We start from the raw sequence: 19786 nt of genomic DNA, 5'->3' as shown, positions 1-19786 counted from the left end.
ATCGCACCATACGGGCGGTCATGGATGCCCTGTTTGAGAGGGCAACAGATTACATTGAGTTCAGAGGGCAGTTGGCTTTGATTCCATTACTGGAGTCTCTCAGCTGCAGGGAGTTATCAACTGTATCCATTTGGTCATCAATGCACTGGCAGAGCAGCTAGGGGCATTCATGAACTGAAAGGCATTCCACTCTCTTAACATTCAACTGGGGTGCGACCACCAAAAGATCTGTGTGCAGTATCCGGGCAGCTGCCGTGACTCCTTCATTGGCCTACTCCTGCTCCTATTTCCTATGTTACTATATGTCTCTATGTTCATTCTTAGGCAGTTGCAGGTGCCGCATCTATTCATGCCATGTGGCATGGCTGCGAGTTGGCAGGCTGTAACTACTAGAGTGGGGCAAGGATCATTACTGAGGCCTCAGCTACTTACACATTATATTAATGTCTTAGACGAAGAGACCAAGAGTAATGTATCCAAGTTTGCTGATGATGCAAAGCTCGGTGGGAATGTAAGCTGTCAGGACACAGAGGCTGCAAAGTGATATTGATAGGTTAAGTGAATGGGCAACGAGGTGGCAGATAGAGTATAATGTGGGCAAGTGTGAGGTTATTCACTTTGGTAGTAAGAACCAGTTCCGGAGCGGAACCCTTAAAGCGGTCATGCGTCACCTTTGGCATGTTTCCAGCAGTTGCTGCAGTCATACCGGTGCCTAGTATTGTGCTCTGCTCTCCTTTGGACCCCACTAGGAAGGCCGAGAGGAGGGTTTTGATGCTTGGGCAACTCACAACCTTCATACCTTCTGCCCAGGCATGCGCCAGGGAGAGGTCACTCCATAACAAAAACAAGAAATGCTGGAATCACTCAGCAGGTCTGGCAGCATCTGTGGAAAGAGAAGCAGAGTTAACGTTTTGGGTCAGTGACCCTTCTTCGGTCACTGTCACTACGGGTTATCAGTCCAGCTCAATTGGCGTAGAATTTGGGCGCCACTGGTTGCCTTTGTCAGTGGGAGAGGGCATCGCATCTCACTGGACAGCTACCGCCCGCCTCAAACTGGGCAGCCACTGGTCAGAATGGTGCTGTCCCGCCACAGTCCACCTGCTTCAATGGGTGCTTGGAGCTCAAGGTCATTGCCCGACAAGTGGACTGTAACACCGCACCAAACAGCACGACAAAAAAAGGAAAGACAGTACCAGCCCTTCGTTTTGCAAGCTGGAACATCAGAACTATGTGTCCTGGCCTGTCAGAAGATCTTACACAAATCAACAACTCTCAGAAGGCCACCATCATTAACAACGAGCTCAGTAGACTCAATGTGGACATTGCAACACTTCAGGAGACACGCCTCCCTGCGAGCAGATCTCTAAGAGAGCAAGACTACACCTTCTACTGGCAGGGTAGGGATCCTGAAGAACCTAGACAGAATGGAGTGGGCTTTGCCATCAGAAACTCTTTGCTCAGCATGATAGAGCCACCTTCAAATGGCTCGGAACACATACTGTCCATCCAACTGCTCACCACCTCTGGTCCAGTACCCCTACTCAGCATCTATGCTCCAACACTCTGCTCCCCACATGAAGTTAAAGACCAGTTCTACAAGGAACTCCATAATATCATCAGTAGCATTCCTAATACTGAACATTTGTTCCTGCTGGGGGACTTTAACGCCAGGGTTGGGGCCGACCATGACTCATGGCCCTCCTGCCTTGGGCGCTATGGCATTGGAAGGATGAATGAGAATGGACGGAGACTGCTGGAGTTGTGTACCTATCACAACCTCTGCAACACCAATTTGTTCTTTCATACTAAACCCTGTCACTGGGTTTCATGGAGACACCCAAGATCACGTCGTTGGCACAAGCTGGACCTCATCATCACAAGGTGAGCCTTTATAAACAGTGTCCAAATCACATGCAGCTTCCACAGTGCGGACTGCGACACCGACCACTCCCTGGTGTGCAGCAAAGTTAGACTCAAACCAAAGAAGCTACATCACTCCAAGCAGAAGGGCCACCCGCGCATCAACTCGAACAGAATTTCTTATCCACAGCTGTTAAATAAGTTTCTAAATTCACTTGAAAAAGCCCTTCAAAACACTCCTACAGGGGATGCAGAGACCAAGTGGACCCACTTCAGAGACGCCATCTATGACTCAGCTATGACCACCTTTGGCAAACGTGAGGAGCAGAATGCAGACTCGTTTCAATCTCACTTTAAACAGCTGGAACCTGTCACAGCCACTAAGCGCACTGCACTGTTGAACTACTAGAAAGCTCCCAGCGAGTTAACATTCATCGCACTTAAAGTAGCCAGAAGCGCTGCACAAAGAATAGCCAGGCGCTGTGCAAATGACTATTGGCAACACCTATGCAGTTGTATTCAGCTGGCCTCCGTCACTGGAAACATCAGAGGAATGTATGATGGCATTACGACAGCTTTTGGGCCAATCATCAAGAAGATCGCCCCCCCCCCCCCAATCAGGTCTAAATCAGGGGACACGATCTCTGACAAATGCAAGCAAATGGACTGCTGGGTGGAGCACTGCCTAGAACTGTCCGCCAGGGAAAATGTTGTCGCTGATACCACCCTCAATGCAGCCCAGTCTCTGCCAGTCATGGATGAGCTGGACGAACAGCCAACAAAATCAGAACTCAGTGATACCATTGATTCTCTAGCCAGTGGAAAAGCCCCTGGAAAGGACGGCATTACCTCTGAAATAATCAAGAGTGCCAAGCCTACTATACTCTCAGCACTCTATGAACTGCTTTGCCTGTGCTGGGATGAGGGAGCAGTACCACAGGACATGCGTGATGCCAATATCATCACCCTCTATAAGACCAAGGGTGACCGTGGTGACTGGAACAACTACCGTGAAATCTCCCTGCTCAGCATAGTGGGGAAAGTCTTCGCTCGAGTCATTTCAAACAGACTCCAGAAGCTGGCTAAGCGTATCTACCCTGAGGCACAGTGGGGCATTCGAGCAGAGAGATCCACCAATGACATGCTGTTCTCCCTTCGCCAGCTACAGGAGAAATGCCACGAACAACAGATGCCCCTCTATGTTGCTTTCATAGATCTCACGAAAGCCTTTGACCTTGTCAGCAGACGTGGTCTGTTCAGACTACTAGGAAAGATCGGATGTCCACCAAAGCTAAGTATCATCACCTCATTCCATGACAATAGGAAAGGCACAATTCAGCATAGCGGTGCCTCATCAGACCCCTTTCCTATCCTGAGTGGCATGAAATAGGGCTGTGTTCTCGCACCTACACTGTTTGGGATCTTCTTCTCTCTGCTGCTGTCACATGTGTTCAAATCTTCAGAAGAAGGAATTTTCCTCCACACAAGATCAGGGGGCAGGGGTCTTACAGCGAAGACCAAAGTACGGAAAGTCCTCATCAGAGAACTCCTCTTTGCTGACGATGCTGCATTAACATCCCCCACTGAACAGTGTCTGCAGAAATTCATTGACAGGATTGCGGCTGCCTGCAACAAATTTGGCCTAACCATCAGCCTCAAGAAAACGAATATCATGGGACAGGATGTCAGAAATGCTCCATCCATCAATATCGGCGACCATGCTCTGGAAGTGGTTCAAGAGTTCACCTACCTGGGCTCAACTATCATCAGTAACCTGTCTGTCGATGCAGAAATCAACAAGTGCATGGGAAAGGCGTCCGCTGCTATGTCCAGAGTGGCCAAGAGAGTGTGGGAAAATGGTGCACTGACACGGAACACAAAAGTCCGAGTGTTTCAAGCCTGTGTCCTCAGTACCTTGTTCTACGGCAGCAAGGCCTGGACAATGTATGTCAGCGAAGAGCAACGTCTCAACACATTCCATCTTCGCTGCCTCCGGAGAATCCTTGGCATCAGGTGGCAGGACCGTATCTCCAACGCAGAAGTCCTCGAGGCGGCCAATATCTCCAGCATATACACCCTACTGAGCCAGCGGCGCTTGAGATGGCTTAGCCATGTGAGCCGCATGGAAGATGGCAGGATCCCCAAGGACACATTGTACAGCGAGCTCGTCACTGGTATCAGACCCACCGGCCGTCCATGTCTCTGCTTTAAATTCGTCTGCAAACGCGACATGAGGTCCTGTGACATTGGTCACAAGTCGTGGGAGTCAGTTGCCTGTGATCACCAGAGCTGGCGGGCAGCCATAAAGGTGGGGCTAAAGAGTGGCGAGTCGAAGAGACATAGCAGTTGGCAGGAAAAAAAACAGAAGTGCAAGGGGAGAGCCAACTGTGTAACAGCCCCGACAACAATTTTATCTGCAGCACCTGTGGAAGTGTCTGTCACTCTGGAATTTGCCTTTATAGCCACTCCAGGCGCTGCTCCACAAACCACTGACCACCTCCAGGCACTTACCCATTGTCTCTCGAGGCAAGGAGGCCAAAGAAGAAGAAGTAGGAACAGAAAAGCAGAATATTTTTTAAAAGGCATGAAACTTCTCAATGTTGATGTTCAGAGGGACTTGGGTGCACTTGTACAAGGAACACAGAAAGTTAGCATGCAGGTGCAGCAAGCAATTAGGAAGACAAATGGTATGTTTATTGCAAGGGGATTGAAGTATAAGAATAAGGAAGTCTTGCTACAATTGTACACGGTTTTGGAGAGACCACACCTGGAGAAATGTATGCAGTTTTGGTGTTCAAATTTAAGGAACGATTTATTTGCATTGGAGGCAGTACAGCAAAAGTTCAGAAGATTTTTAAAAATTCATTCTTGGGATATGAGCATTGCTGGCAAGGCCAGCATTGGTTTCCCATCCCTAATTGCCCTTGAGAAGGTAGTGGTCAACTGTCTTCTTTAATTGCTGCAGTCCATCTAGTGTAGGTACACCCGCAGTGCTTTTAGGCAAGCATTTCCAGGTTTTTGACCAAGCAACAGTGAAGGAATGGCAATATAGTTCCAAGTCAGGATGGTGTTTGAATTGCAGGGGAACTTGCAGGTGGTGGTGTTCACATGCCTCTGCTGCCCTTGTCCTTCTAAGTGGTAGAGGTCACAGATTTGGAAGGTACTGTCAAGGGTGCCTTGGAGAGCTGCTGCAGTGCATCTTATACATGGTACACACAGCTACCACTGCCCGCCGGTGGTGGAGGGAGTGAATGTTTAAGGTTGTGGATGGAGTGCCGATCAAGCGGGCTGCTTTGTCCTGGATGGTGTCAAGCTTCTTGAGAGTTCTTGGAGCTGCATCCATCCAGGCAAGTGGAGAGCATTCCATCACGCTCCTGACTTGTGCCTTGTAGATGGTGGACAGGCTTTGGGGAGTCAGGAGGTAAGTTACTCTCCGCAGAATTACCAACCTCTGACCTGCTCTTGTAGCCACTGTATTTATATGGCTGATCCAGTTGAGTTTCTGATCAATGTAACTTCCAGGATGTTGATGGATGATTGATTCCTGGGATGAGAGGGTCATCCTATGATGAGAGGCTGAGTAAATTGAGCCTATACTCTCTGGAGTTTAAAAGAATGAGAGGTAATTTCGTTGAAACATACAAGATCTGTCCATTAACACCCTCTCTGCACTAATGCTTTGTCTTTCAACACACCATTAACATACCATTTGCCTTTGCTCCATGACCTTCCGGGCAGTTATTCTCTGTGACTGTGTCCTATCAACACCTACACTTTTGATATCTCTTGCCCCACCCCTGTTTTATTTGCTTAAAACCTATTACATTTCTAACATTTGCCACTTCTGATGAAGGGTCACTGAGCTGAAACGTTAACTCTGCTTCTCTCTCCACAGATGCTGCCAGAGCTGCTGAGTATTTCCAGCATTTCTTGCTTTTATTCAAGATCTGAAGGGGTTTGACAGGGTAGACACTGAGAGGTTGTTTCCCCTGGGCTGGGGAATCTAGAACATCATACAGATCCCTTTAAATAGATGCTAGAAAAGTACATGAGGGGAAAAGAATCGAAGGATATTTTGATCCAGGGAGATTAAATGGGAGGGAGGAGGCTCATGTGGAGCATAAACACTGGCACAGATAAGTTGGGCTGAATAGTCAATTTAACTGCTGTAAATTCTTAGTAACATTACTGTATCTGTACTTTCACTGATGGCTTGCTGATCAATACTTCATGTAGTAGATTCTTTTTGTTAATGTTCTAGTCTTGTACCAAGTGTGTCTCTCCTCTTTTATTTACAGAAACGGAAATGTTGTACTCCCCTTTTCCTATGGCCCGGTCACCCCCACCACCCAAACCATGGCCAAGTTTATTTTCGTTGAAGGATACTCCACCACCAATGTCACTGCCATTGCCAGAGATACTACCAAGCCCCATGATACCCTCTCGTAAGTTCCAAAACTGCAGAATTTATTCAATGGTAGGATATTTCAGCACTCTTTTCAAAGTGATTAGAGAGGGGACCTAGTGATCTTTATGTACCTGATACTGAGGAAAGCAGGGCATTCCCCCTCCCTCTTACCATGCCCCCTCCAGCCACTAATATTGGAGGGGGGAGGGGGATGGACGAGGATAAGCAGCACAAGTGGGAGTGCAGGGGATGCAGACTTTAGGGCATTTTTCCCTTGTGGTAGCTAAGATTTGAAGTGACCTTATACTGGCCTCAGAGCTGTGAAAATTATTGCTTGCTTTGATAGCGCGTCCAGAGGCGAAACAAAAGAACAGACGCATACGTTCGGAAATGCATGTCTGAGGTTTAACAAGATTTGTTTTTGCTGTGTAGACAGCCTAACTAGCTAACAGTAAAACAATGTGGGCAACATTGTTATCATATTAACCAGACCTGCCCGATGGGAAACCACCTGGATTGGATCGACCGCCTGTTTTAAAATGTGGCAGCGATCTGATCCCATCAGTTCCCCACTAGGCAGGTTAGGGTAATCTGACTCCACATTGTGAATGTCCTTCAGCTGGTCATAGAGTTAAACAGCACAGAAACAGGCCCTTCGGCCCAACATGTCTGTGCCGGCCATCTGTCATCTGCCATCTGACCATTTATCTGTCAGGATCAGTTTTTGTATTGCATTACTGTATTTGTGCTTTCATTGATGACTTACTGGTTAGCACTTAGCAAATTTTATTTCATGTTCTGGCTTTGAGCTAAGAGTATCTGTTCTAATTTTATTAACAGAAGCACCTGCAGTCTGCCCTCTGCCAAGGAAACGGCCAATGCTGAGGCAACCAAAGACTAGTCGTAAGTTCTGCAGAAGTTCTTTCATTGCAGGATATTGTAGCATCCTTTCCAAAGTCTAATGTTACAACCCAGGCGGGAGGAGTGTACTGTTTTTCTAGTTCCACTTCTCCACAGGTCACAAAATATATTTACCCGGTTACCAATGAGGTCAATCATATTTTTATCCCAGAATAAAATAGACCAACCATATTTCTTTAATAAACAACAAAATTATCAGTTTATTATCAAGCAAGACTTAATCAGTAATGAAGCAAAGCATTAACATACAGATTGAAATATGAAAGTTCCCTTTTTACCTCAGAGACACACATACACACTGGTGAACTGAAAAATAACGAGATTTTCTCTTTAGAGCTCTGTTATCAAAAAAAGACAAAAAAGAATACTTTGGCCAAATACTTGCTAATTCTTAAAGAAAAAGAGAGAAGATATGGTGAGATGTCGGTTGTCCCTTTTTTGTCTGGTGTCCCAATTACATGTAGACCGCTATCACTGGGATCTTCCTCGAACAGGTCTTTTCAGGCGCCATTGAGGATCAGTTTGGCAGGCCCTTCAGGAGAAGTGTGGCAACAGTTTCAGTCTGTTTCTTACTCTTGCTTCTCAGAGTTTCTTAAAGAGATGGAAAAGCTGGGAGGCTTTTCAAAGACATGGAACAAGCTGAGCTGGGTGGCTGCTCCCCTTAGCAGATTTTCTCCAACTGTCTTCTTAACAATGTCCACACCCCCAACTCTGTCCAAAGTGAAACCATAAACAATCTCTCCAAAAATGAAACTCCAAACAGCAGGTCAAACACCCCCGACCCTCATAAATCTTGATAAATCTTGCCTTGTTGCTTCTCTATAAACATCTTTCCCAGGTCAAAAAGCTCCTGCTGTGTACTTATCTAAGGACAGGTGACCAAAGTTAAATCCTACACAAAACATCCGCAATTACATTATTTTGCCCCGCAATGTATATAGTCTTTAAGTGATAAGGTTGCAATAGTAAACTCCATCAGAATAGTCTGGCATTCTGGTTTTTGCATTTTTCCACAAAGTCAAGGGGGTTATGATCAGTATATACTAGTGTCTCTCTCTCTGTAGTCGTGGTGGACATAGACCTCAAAATGCTTAAGAGCCAGTAATAAACCAAGGGTTTCTTTTTCCAGTGTTGAATATCTTTTTTGGGGTCGATTTAGCTTTCTGGAAAAGTATCCCATTGGTCTTTCTATGCCTGAAACATCATCTTGTAAGAGGACTGCACCAACTCCCAGGTCACTAGCATCAATTGCTACCTTGATGGGCTTAGTGAAATTTGGAGCAGCCAACACTTTCATTAATCAAAATGGCTTTCAGCCTCGCAAAAGATGTTTGGCACACCCCTGACCACAGTACCTTGGTTTTCTTTTGTAGAAAATTTGTCAGTGGAGCAGCTATAGTATTAAAATTTGGTACAAATTTGCGGTAAAAACCACACATCCCCAAAAACTTTGTGATTTCCCGTTTAGTCTTAGAGGTAGTGAACTCCACCAATACTTGTACTTTTGCTGTTCTTGGCAACACCTGTCATTGCTGTACTATATGCCCAAGGTAGGTTACTCTCATTTTGCAAATTCAAGTGCTAAATAGTAAGTGCTATTAAGCGATACTTCCTTAGCAATAACCTGCTCAGTGACGCTCAGTTTGGATTCCACCAGGGCCACTCAGCTCCTGACCTCATTACAGCCTTGGTTTTTAAAATTTTTTTTTATTCATTCATGGGATGTGGGCATCGCTGGCCAGGCCAGCATTTATTGCCCATCCCTAATTGCCCTTGAGAAGGTGGTGGTGAGCTGCCCTCTTGAACCGCTGCAGTCCATTTGGACTAGGTATACCCCACAGTGCTGTTAGGAAGGGAGTTCCAGGATTTTGACCCAGTGACAGTGAAGGAACGGCGATACAGTTCCAAGTCAGGATGGTGTGTGACTTGGAGGGGAACTTGCAGGTGGTGGTGTTCCCATGTATTTGCTGCCCTTGTCCTTCTAGTTGGTAGAGGTCGTGGGTTTGGAAGGTGCTGTCGAAGGAGCCTTGGTGCATTGCTGCAGTGCATCTTGTAGATGGTACATACTGCTGCCACTGTGCATTGGTGGTGGAGGGAGTGAATGTTTGTAGATGGGGTGCCAATCAAGCGGGCTGCTTTGTCCTGGATGGTGTCGAGCTTCTTGAGTGTTATTGGAGCTGCACCCATCCAGGCAAGTGGAGAGTATTCCATCACACTCCTGCCTTGTGCCTTGTAGATGGTGGACAGGCTTTGGGGAGTCAGGAGGTGAGTTACTCGCCTCAGGATTCCTAGTCTCTGACCTGCTCTTGTAGCCACGGTATTTATATGGCTACTCCAGTTCAGTTTCTGGTCAATGGTAGCCCCTAGGATGTTGATAGTGGGGGATTCAGCGATGGTAATGCCGTTGAATGTCAAGGGGAGATGGTTAGATTCTCTCCTGTTGGAGATGGTCATTGTGTGGTGCAAATGTTACTTGCCACTTATCAGCCCAAGCTTAGATATTGTCCAGGTCTTGCTGCATTTTGACACGGACTGCTTCAGTATCTGAGGAGTCACGAATGGTGCTGAACATTGTGCAATCATCAGTGAGCATCCCCATTTCTGACTTTTTGATTGAAGGAAGGTCATTGATGAAGCAGCTGAAGATGGTTGGGCTTAGAACACTACCCTGAGGAACTCCTGCAGTGATGTCCTGGAGCTCAGATGATTGACCTCCAACAACCACAAGCATGTTCCTTTGCGCTAGGTATGACTCCAGCCAGCAGAGGGTTTTCCCCGATTCTCATTGACCTCAGTTTTGCTAGGCACGTATTGGATTTCTGCTTTTACCTGGGCCTGTTTCTATGGACTTAACCGATAAGGATGCTGTTTTATAGGAAAGGAATCCTCTACATCCACATCAAGGGCTGAATTTTATTTGGGTGGCACAGTTCGCTGTGGCGCCCTTTAAACTCAGTGGGGTACCCTCATTCAGCGGCCGCCGAGGAGCCCCCGCGATATTTTGTGTGGGGGCTGCTTTTAATAGTGAGGGCAGGCGCCGGTGCCATTTTTAAAAGTCTTTAAGCCCATGCAAAAAATGTCAATCTTTAAAGGCAAAATATAGTTGAGTTTTATTAAACATAAAAATAAGCGATGGAGGCCCTTCCCCAACTCCACCCGCAATGGTCATTTCATTGCCCGAAATGGCCATCAATTGATTTTGCAAATACCTGAACTTTCCCCCCCAACCTTCAATCTTTTGCCCTTCAACCTCTTCCCACCATCTCCATATCCAATTAAAATTGATTTCCCTGCTCCTCCACCCCTTCCGCCCTGAAAATTTTATTCCTCTCCCCTCCCCACCTGGTTCTCGCTTTGGAACTCCATACGGAGTTCCGAAGGCATGCGATGTACGAGCAGCAGCTGTAGAATTGGCGTGGGATGGCCGCCGCCCATAATTAGGTCCATTTACATCTTTTTAATGTTAATATGAATATGAAGATGAAGGGCACACCACCATGTGGCGGGGGGGTGCACATTGAGGTCACCCCGCCGCCGCTATTATGTGGCGGGCCCTTCTCGCGTTGCGGGTTGAGGTAGGCCTCTCCCTGTAGGATTTTACCAACCCCTGCGCCGCGACCCACAGCGTCGAGGGACGGTAAAATTCCACCCCATGTATGGCTAAGGTTGTACATCCTGGCTCTTCCCTGCAGACTCTTTTAAAAGCTGTGAGTAGCCTTGTTAGGTCTTCTTGTTGTTCTGCATCTAAATATGAAAGCACAGTGTCCAATCTCCCTAACAATTCAGTATTAGCTAACTGGATAGTAGGAAGTTCAATTTGAGAATTGTCTGGGCCTCTTTCTGCCTCATCCTCACTATTCTTTTCATCCTTCACTGTCCCTATTACCTGACATACCTGTGCTTGCTTATCCTCCTCCTGGCGATAATATTGTTTCAACATATTGATACGACACGGCTGATTCTTTTTCTGGTGATCTGGGGTGTTAATCAAATAATTTACTTTACCAACTCTTTTGACCTTGGTGCTTTCAGCGGTTCACCTCGTTAAGGCAATAATATTAACACCTCTTCCCCTGGTTGAAATTTTCGGGTCTTGGCATGCTTGTCTTCTCATTTCTTCATAGTTGTTTTGGGAAGCTTTAAGGTGTTCCTGAGCCACTTTGCAAAATCTCGTGAGCCATTCCTGGAAGACAGATACATAATCTAGCACAGAGGATTCATCTCTCTAGTTTAAAAATCTTTCTTTAATTAGTTTTCGAGGACCTCTTATCTCATGTCCATAAACTAATTCAAAAGGACTAAAACCAGTGGACTCATTAGGTGAATACCTAGAGGCAAACAAATTCTAGCCCTTTATCCCAATCATGGTGATATTCATGACAGTATGCCATGATCATCGCTTGAGGGTCTGATGGTACCTTTCTAAAGCCCCTTGTGTCTGTGGGTGGTATGCTGAAGACCTTAACTATATTATACCCAAATTATTCATAACTAACTGAAAAATTTTAGGCATAGAATTGGAACCTTGATCCGACTGAATCTCTATCGGGAATCCATATCTGGTGAAGAACTGGGTTAACTTCTCTATCACTACCTTAGCAGGAATTGTTCTCAAGGGAATGGCCTCTGGGAACGAGTAGCTATATCCATAATAGTGAGCATATATTGGTGTCCCACTTTTGTTTTTGGTAAAGGTCCTACACAGTCTACCAACACCCTACTAAATGGTTCTCCAAAAACTGATATGGGGATTAGAGGTACCAGTTTTATGGCAGGTTGCGGTTTTCCCACAATCTGGCACCTATGGCACGTTTTACAAAACAATACCACCTCCTTGGAAAGATCTGGCCAGTACAAATGTCGACCTATACGTGATTGGATCTTCCAAATCCCCACAAGTCCCGCTATAGGAAATTCATGGGCTATCCTTAATATCTCCCGGCGATACTTGGGCAGTACCACTATCTGGTGAACAACTGTCCATTCTTTGTCCGCAGGTCTGTGAGGAGGTCTCTACTTCCTCATCAGAATCCCATTTTTCATATAGTAGCCTTCTGGAACTCCCCTTGCCTCAGCTTCAGTTGGAGCCGATTGTGCCACTTTATTTAACTCTGGATCGGCTTGCTGAGTCTTGATCAGAGAAGACTTACTGAACATTTCCTTCGGATTATTCAAATCCCCAAAGAAAGTTTCAGATATTCGGCTATCTGTCTGTGGTGCCAATTTTACCTCTGACAATGGAACTTGTTTAGCCATTGTTCAGGTCACTACACATGAAGATAAAATTCCTGGAACCTTTTCCTGCGACTCTTCTGTCTCTTTGACTTCACTTGGTCTTTCCGTGACTATTGGAGAAGCTACTTCCTTTGCTCCAGCCAAATCATTCTCCAGGAATAGGTCAACTCTGTCTACTGGCAAACTATGGACAACTCGTACAGTTACCATTGCAGACATTAGGTCAGACTCCAGGTGCACCCGATACAAAGGTATGGGTATATACTCCCCACCGATATCATTCACTAAAACCTTGGCATTCAAACCGCTCTCTGGTGGAAAAGTTATGCCTTTCCCCAGCAAAAGAGTGTGGGTGGCTCCTGTATCCCTAAGTATAACTATAGGTTTACCTTCCTCACTTGAGGGATAAGGAGTTACTTTTCCTCTTGACAAGAATTCCCTACAACTCTCAGGTATTGTATTCGCATCCCTCGCACTCTGAGCGGTTTTATATTTGGCCTTACAGCTGCAGTCAGTGCTATAGCCTGATGTGTCATACTCTCGGTCAGGGCCCCTTTCTCTACATTGGCTTTGTGTACCCCAATAAGTCTCATGGGTTTACCTCGCATTCTGCACAATGGTGTCCCTTCTTGTCCCCGGCTACTTGCCTTCCTTTCACCACCCACCCCCCCGCACCCCCCCCCCCCCACCTTCTATCCTTGGGTTTGTGAGGGTGACAGACAAAGGGTATGGGCTTGTAAACAAGTTCGTAATCATCAGCAAGTTCCGCTGCCTGTCTGGCTGTTGAAACCTTCTGGTTCTGTACATGAGTTCTTACCAACAGAGGGAGTGAATTTTTAAATTCTTCCAGGAGAATTAATTCCCTAAGGGCCTCATACGTGGCTTTTACCTTTAGTGCCCACATCCAATGATCAAAATTAATTTCCTTTACCCTCTCAAATTCTATATAAGTCCGCACAGACTGTCTCCAGAGATTCCAAAATTTCTGCTGGTACGCTTCATGGTCCAACTCATACGCAGCGAAAAGAGCCTTTGTTGCCATTCTCTGCAGAAGACTCCTCAGAAAGCATGGCATAAACTTAATGAGCTCTGACCATCAACCTGCTTTGCAGAAGCAGTATCCAGCTTTCCTTTGGCCACTTCAAATATGGCTATCTTTTCAAAAGAAATGAAAAATGCCTCGACGTCCCTTTCCTCAAACTTATGGAGTGCTTGTACAAATTTAAACAGTTCTCCACTGGGCCTTGGGCTGAAGTCAGATCTTTCCTCACCAGAATTTTTCTTGGAACCAAGGCCACTCTTTTGACTTAATTCCAGCTTTTAAAATTTGAATGACCTTTCTTCTCTTTGAAATGCTCCCTCTTTTGCCCTTTTCTCTCTGTCAAGTTCAGGTTTTTTCATTGTCAGTTTTCTTTCCTGCTCAAGCTCAGGTTTTTTCATTTCCGTTGCTTTTTCTTTGTCTTTGTCAAGTTCAAGCTGCCTCATCTGTAACTGAATTTTAGCTAATTCAACTGCACTACCCTCTGGTTTGTCTTCTTCTTCCAATTTCAAATGGTGTGCCATTACCTCAGTTATGTCTGCTTTCTTAGCCCCTGGTTTTTAACTCTAACACCAACAATTCTGCCAAATTCTCTAGCCTAGCCTTGGATAAGTTCTCAATTCACACAGGGATACATTCTCCTTCCCCAGAAAGGTCGTAGCAACTAACAAGAACATTCTTGTAGTGTAGACTTTATTGCATCAGAAACCTGTTTTTTTCACTTTTCCTCTTTTCAATTATTATTATCCCACTTACAATTATACGTCGTCAGCATTGGATTATCCCACACAGAGCCCCCAATTATATGTTACAACTGAGGCAGGAGGTGTACACTGTTTTTTCTAGTTCCACTTCTCCACAGGTCACAACAGATAGTTAAATGTTTACCCAGTTACAGATACGGTCAATCATAGACTCTATTTTTGTCCCAGAATAAAATACACCAACCAGGTTTCTTTCATATGTTACGACAGAGGTGGGAGTAGTGCACTGTTTATTCTAGTTCCACTTCTCCACAGGTCACAACATATATTTAAATTTTCCCACTTACCGATATGGTCAATCATATACTCTATTTTTCCCAGAATAAAACACATTAGCTAAGTTTCTTTAATGAACAACAAAATTATCAGTTTATTATAAAACAAGTCTTAACCAGTAATGAAGAAAAGCATTAACACACAGATTGACATTTTAAAGTTCCCTTTTACTTTAGCCCATCACATTCACAGGCACACACACACACACTGGTTAACTGAAAAAATAAAAGGGATTTTTGTTTACAGCTCTATTACAGACAAAAAAAACACTTGGGCTGAATACTTGGTCATTCTTGAAGAAAACAGCAGATGAGATATGTTGTGTTCCATAACTGGCATACAATTTGGCCTCCGTTTAGACGGGTTGCTGGGATCTTTTAAAACAGTTCTTTTTAGGCGACATTGCGAATTAATTTTGCAGGCTTTTCTTCAAGGACAGGAGATGAGATGAGCTGGCACAGTGGATTTCCCAGGGTCTTTTAGAGAGGTGCTGGAAAGCTGAGCTGGGTTATGGTCTTCTTCCTTGGGAATTCTCTATTCTCCTTGGAAGTTCTCTTCCTTTTTGTGCAGGCTTTTCAAAGAGATAGAACAGGCTGGGCTGAGCTGGGGTTCTGTCCTTCAGTTTTTTATTAAAAACTCCAACCAATTCAAAAATGAAGCCGGAAGCAGAAAGTCCACCTTCTGACCTGTCACTTCTCTGCACACATCTTCCCCAGTTACTAGGGTTTCTGTTCTGTTTTTTATTTTTTTAAATTTTATTTAGAGATACAGCACTGAAACAGGCCCTTCAGCCCACCGAGTCTGTGCCGACCAAGAACCACCCATTTATACTGACCCTACATTAATCCCATATTCCCTACCACCTACCTAAACTAGGGGCAATTTACAATGGCCAATTTACCTATCACCTGCAAGTCTTTGGCGGTGGGAGGAAACCGGAGCACCCGGCGAAAACCCATGCGGTCACAGGGAGAACTTGCAAACTCCGCAAAGGCAGTACCCAGAATTGAACCCGGGTCCCTGGAGCTGTGAGGCTGCAGTGCTAACCACTGCGCCATTGTGCCGCCCCATAACTTGAGTCATGTGACAGCTAGTAAATGTTGTTGTCAAACCAGTCCTTTCAGTGTTCTCTTGATGAGCCTGTTGAAAAAAACTGGTTCAACATTTCTTCCGTTTGACTATGAGTGCGACAAACAGATTTTCAAGAACATTTTTCTCTTGTGGTCACTAAGATGTGACGTGTCCTTATATTGGCCTCAGAACTGTGAAGATTAATACTTGCTTTTACAGTGCAGCCAGAGGCGGACTGAAAGAACAGGATACACATGTTCAGAACTGCATTGCCAAGGTTTAACCAAGATTTTTTTTACTGTGTAGACAGCCTAACTGGCTGTCAAAAAACAATGTGGTCATCATATTTTGACCCGCCCGTCAGGAAACCACCAGGATTGGATCGACCGCCTGTTTCAACATCCCATCAATGTCCGGCTAGGCAGGTTAGGTTAATCTGACTCCACATTGTGAATTTCCTTTAGCTGGTTCATCTGTCAGGATCATTTCTTGTATAACATTACTGTATCTGTGCTTTCATTGATGGCTTGCCCGTCAGTACTTATCATAAGTAGATTGTTTTTTGATATTCCAGTTTTGAGCAAAGTGTATCCCTTCTCTGTTTAATTAACAGCACCACAAGGACCACCAAGACCAATGTCACTGACAGTGCCGGACCAACTGCCATACCCAATGAAACCCACTCGTAAGTACTGAAACTGCAGAAATTCTTTAATGGCATTATATTGCAACACTCTTTTGAAAGGATAATAATTGGATAGTTGGTCTGTGAGTAATTGCTCTCTATGTAGTTGGAAAATCCCAACGTGTGCTGAGTTTACTGAGTTGCAGCGACTAGGCTTATATTCCTTCAAGTATAGAATAAAAGGGTTAATCTAATTGAGGTGCTTAGATGGTTAAAGGATTTTGATAGGGTACATGGAAATTATTTCCTCTGATATTATTTCCAGAACAAGGGAGCATAATCTTAAAATTAGAGCTCGGCCTTTCAGGAATGAGGCTAGGCAGCACTTCTTCACACTGGAAATCTGAAACACTCTCTTTCGAAAGCTGTTATGGCTGAAGGGCAATTGTAAATTCAAAACTGTGATTAATAGATTCTTGTTAGGTAAAGTTATGAAGGAATGTGAAACCAAGATGGGTAAACTGAATCAACATGCAAATCAGCTATAATCTAGCTGAATGGCAGAACAGACTCAAGGAACTGAATGGCCTCCTCTTGCTCCTATGTTCCAGGCCAAGAAACAGTAATTGGTTCAGTGGCCCTAGGTTAGAGAACCTCTACCCAGTGAGTCCTGCTGTGTGGGGTCAGAATTGGCCACACCTCTTAACTACTAAATGCTTTACTGACTTCACACATGCAAAATAGTGCTGTGGGAGATAGGAGAGAGGAACAGTCTGAGGAAGAAGCGGTTATCAGCGTGCAGTTCTGATGAAGGGTCACTAACCTGAAACGTTAACTCAGATGTTGCCAGACCTGCTGAGTATTTCCAGCATTTCTTGTTTTTATTTCAGATTTCCAGCATCTGCAGTATTTTGCTTTTATATCAGCATTGTTTAATGTTTTAATTCAATAAAAGTACTAGCTGTCATCTTAAAAGTGAAAAATCCTGTCGGTATCTCCATACTGTCAAGAAAACTAAGGGATATATTTTCAACTGTTGCCACATTCTAAAACAAATTATGTGTTAAGAATCATTTATCTCTGGGGATTAGGTAAACACAGTGACATTTCACCTCTGGGATCTAGGATCCAGATTAGACAAATGGAAGGAAGATTCCCCATTCTCTGCTTGGCTGTAAAGTCTTAAAGAAAGGGTTTGAGGCAGTCACAAGCCCAGTTGTTCCTAATGCTTAAACCTTCTTGTTAAAAAGATAAGCCCAGATGATGAGGTCCATTCAGACCATTCTTCCTTTCATAGAAACCTACGCTTCCCAAAGTTTCTGCCTCCACTACCCCATGTACAGGAAAACTCCAGTTATTGATTTCTCTTTGTATATCTCCTGATTGTTGTCCTGAACTTGCTTTTCATCAGTTTATAGTTGTGTTCTCTTATCCTGCAGAATTGCTAGTGTGGAAAATGGAAAAGAAGGGACAGGTGGAGTCTATTGAGCTCCACAAGCCATTCAATTAGATTATGCCTGGTCATTACCTCAACACCATTTACCCACCTTTGTTCCTTTCCCTTCATATCTTCATCAAGCAAAATTTATCAATCTCAGTCTTGAACCCTCCAGCTGACTCTTCCTTTTGGAGAGCGGGTTCCATATTTATGTGATAAAGTGCTTTCTGATTTCACTCTGAAGTGGCCTAGCTCTAATTTTAAGATTATGCCTCCTTGTTCTGAATTACCCCCAGGAGAGAAAATAGTTTCTCTCTAACCCTATCAAAATCTCTTAATCATTTTAAACATCCCAATTAAATTATTCCTCAACCTACCAAATTCAAGGGAGAACATGCTAAAATTATGCAGAATAATATAGGTATATATACATATATAAATAAAGATCATCACTCCTCCATTAAACCGTCATAAATTGGTAAGTCAGAAGAAATCTTTTAAATAAAATGTTTTTGAATTCAGTTAGATATGACATGATCTTGATCTGGCCCAGCATAGCCTGTTGAAATTCTTAATGGCTCTTGAAGTGTAGACAGAGGATTAAATCAGTAGACATGCTTGTTTGGGATTGCATGATCCTAGGGCTATTAGGAATTCTAATACTGGCATTTCCAATGCTGGTCAGCCATTATTGCAGCACTAATCAGGGGTCGAAAACAAAGAATGGGTGAAAGTCATGCTTCTGATCTCTGCTCACTTTGTACCTATTTTCAAGTGGGCAGGATTAATGGTGACACCCTTGTCAAGCAGTCAGGTACAAATTTAAATATTAATCAGGGGCATGTTTGCATTATGTGTTATTTCCTTCTATGTGGGCATTCAGGACATCAAAGCATTTAAAATGCATGTTCAATGTTACTGGGGTAGTAAGTATCCTGGAGTTCAGAGAAATAACATAGTAATACAAAAGTATTACTAATGGCTTATTTTAGCCATTTCTTAAATGTTTTTCATCCTTTATTTAGCTTTGCTGTTCTCTCTCTGGCACTCATGAACCTTTACAATGAATATATAACACAGAAACAGACTATTCAGTCCAGCTAACTTGTGCTGATATTTATACTCCACATTAGCCTCCTCCCATTCCGTCTACGTCATCTCAGCCTTCGGCACATCTTTCTATTTTTTATTCTCTCATATACTCATCTAGCTTCCTTTTGAAAGCATCTAAGCTATTTTCATCAACCACTTCCTATCGTAGTGAGTTCTATATTTTACCCACTCTCTGAAGAAAGATATTTCTCCTTGTTCCCCTATTGGATTTGTTAGTAACTATCATGTATTTATGACCCTTAGTTTTGGATTCTTCCACTAGCGGAAACATTTTTTTCCACATCTACCCTGTTCAACCCATTCATAATGTTAAAGGCATCTATCAGGTAACCTCTAAGTCTTCTTTTCTCTGAAGAAAGAGTTGTGCACATCCAAACTGTGCACAATACTCTAAATGTGGCCTGACCAAGGTCCCATACAAGTTCACTACTTCTGAATTCTTTATCATTAGGATTAAATCCTAGTGTTTTATTAGCATTTTAATTGCTTTGCTGACCTGCAATGCTGTTTTTAATGATTTGTTCACCTCCATCCCTCCACCTCTTTGCTCTTCTACCCCATTTAGCTTCCCATTTTCTAAGGTTTATGTGATGTTTCTGTGTTTCCTAACAAAGTACATCACCTCACACTTATCCATGATAAATGGCAGGACATTAGATGATGAGATTAGAAGTTGGATAACTGCATTTAAAATGAAATGAGATGAAATAGTAAATAAACTAATTAAATTTATAGGGGTTAAAACCCTTGGTTCGATGGATGCATTATAATCTAGGGAAGGATAGTAGAGGCATTACTCCACATATTTAATAATTCATTAGAGAAAGCTGTAGTGCCAGAAGCCTGCCTGTTACCTAACGTTATACCTATATTTAAGAAGGGAGATAGAAGGTACAATAGACCAGGCAGTTTAACATTGGTGGTGGAAAAATAACGTAATCCCTATTACAGGAGAAAATAGAACAACATCTAGAAACCAAAAATAGTAATGAATAGTCAGCATGGATTTCAAAAGGGAAAGTCTGGCTTTCCCAGC

This window comes from Heterodontus francisci, chromosome 2 (genome assembly GCF_036365525.1).
Source record: "Heterodontus francisci isolate sHetFra1 chromosome 2, sHetFra1.hap1, whole genome shotgun sequence".
Classification (NCBI taxonomy): Eukaryota; Metazoa; Chordata; class Chondrichthyes; order Heterodontiformes; family Heterodontidae; genus Heterodontus; species Heterodontus francisci.
The sequence above is the reverse complement of the archived record's forward strand: the minus strand, read 5'-3'. Positions refer to the sequence as shown.